This window comes from Myotis brandtii, unplaced genomic scaffold, assembly GCF_000412655.1.
Source record: "Myotis brandtii unplaced genomic scaffold, ASM41265v1 scaffold187, whole genome shotgun sequence".
Classification (NCBI taxonomy): domain Eukaryota; kingdom Metazoa; phylum Chordata; class Mammalia; order Chiroptera; family Vespertilionidae; genus Myotis; species Myotis brandtii.
This window is the reverse complement of record NW_005356944.1, coordinates 1,285,681-1,287,822: the sequence shown is the minus strand read 5'-3', so window position 1 is coordinate 1,287,822 and position 2,142 is coordinate 1,285,681.

Sequence of the window (2,142 nt, the reverse complement as noted above, 5' to 3'; positions counted from 1 at the left end):
CTGTCCTCGGGGCCTGGCGACCTCGGGGCAGCGTGGGGGCCGGAGAGCAGACTCGGTGTCCCAAGGCCTCCCTGGCCTCAGCTTCCTCATCTACCAAACAGGGCTGATGACCTCACGAAGTGGTTTGAGAAAATGGAAGCAAGCGTTTCACTAAGAGCCGTTACCATGGACAGCGCTGGCCTCAGTCGCACCCCGGCTACAGAGAAACGATTTGCCTGGGTCCAGTTCTGATTGAGGGCGTGTAAGGACTAATTTTCACTAGTTTGGGTACCTGTTGGCAAGATTCAAGTTTCTAAACCCAAGATGTATGAGCATCCCCTTCCTTAGTAACCTGCAGTTCTGCCTGGGCCTGTTCTATGCAATTACATGTAGGTACCTTCACCTGGGCTCCGAGGCCCCCGGCTCTCAAGCTCACCTGCTTCCCAGCGTCCCTTCCTTCCCTTACAGCTGAGCCCCCATCTCTCTTCTCATAGGCCCCCTCCCCACCTCAATCCTGCCCCTATCCTTCCGTGTCCCACCCTAAATATGAGAATGACACAGGAAACCCATCTCCTGCAAACGCTTTCCAAATTTCCTCACTTACTAGTATGCTTGCTATACTAGTAAAGTTCCCCCTTTTTCCCCCATTTCTTTTCTGCCCCTTAGGCTGCTCAGCCACTAAGGATCATTGCTTTAGTCCCTCTACTCCTGGCCTACTTCCGTGTGAAAGCTTGAGGACCGAGGCTGCGTTCTTGTCCTAACACAATTCCCAGCCCAGGGCACCCTGCTTACTAATGGCCGGGGCCCAGGCCACTGTATTAGGTAACAGGGGCTTTCAGACTGTTCCAGAAAACCCTAAAGATATTTTGAGGGTTCATAACCGATTGATTCAAATCTTTAGTAAGATCCACTATGGAAGCTGTCTACATGCTGGCTTCAGGGAAAGAAAACTGCACATAACCATGCCCAGAGGAAGGCTGCAGTCCTGCATCCCAGCTGAGTTCATGCACACTGCACTCAAATGAACAGGCACGTGTGGCTGAGCTGCCTCTGCTCATGCTCATTACTCCTATGAAAAGCTTTCATGTGTCCCATCGTGATGTCAATAGGTTTCCTGTGTCATTCTCTCATTTCCATCATAAGCTTCTGGACCCCGTTTTAAGTATCTCAAATTGCAACAAACCTGTCACCACTTGTGTATATAAGTTTAGCTGAATTTCCTCCAAATCAACCAAAATACATAAGTAAATAGAATGCTGAAGTTGATTTAAACCCAAACTTAGTGTTTGTTTTTTTTAATCCTCACCCAAGGATATGTGCCCTGACCAGGAATTGAACCTGCAATCTTTTTCGTGTATGGGACTATGCTCCAATTGACTGAGCCACCCTGCCAGGGCTACAAATTTTGTATTAATCAAAACAACTTCATTTTTTTTAAAAAGTCCTCATAGATGCTACATATAACATGGATGAACCTTGACAACTTTTTTCTTTAAAACATATTTATTGATTTCAGAGAGGAAGGGAGATAGAAACATCAATGATAAGAGAGAATTATTGATTGGCTGCCTCCTGCACATCCCCTACTGGGGATAGAGCCCACAACCCAGGCATGTGCCCTTGACCGGAATCGAACTTGGGACTCTTCTGTCCGTAGGCTGAGGCTCTATCCACTGAGCCAAACTGGCTAGGGCAATTCATTGTTCTTTATAACAAGGAACTGTTATAACCTGACTTTAATAAGAAATTAAAGTACCCAATTTTCTATGTGCTTTACAGAGTAGAGTTCATCAGGAATTTTAATTTGGAAAAAAAAAATTTAATTTGGGAGAAAAAGCTGTATTTCAAAACATTAAGAAACAGTCCTGCCCTGGGTGGTGTGGTTCAGTTGGAGTGTCCTCCTGTGCACCGAAGGATTGTAGGTTCAATTCCCAGTCAGGGAACATACCTAAGTTGTGGGTTCAATCTCCGGTCACGGTGCATACGGGAGACAACTAACCAATGTTTCTCTCTCATGTCGATGTTTCTTTCTCTTGTCCTTCCTTTCTAAAATCAATAAAGTAAAAAAAATTAAAAGACCTCACAGTCCTAAGAAAGTTTTAGAATGAAGTGGCCTTCATAACCAGGAAAGGGATTCAGGAGATAAACCATTCAGTAGAAGGC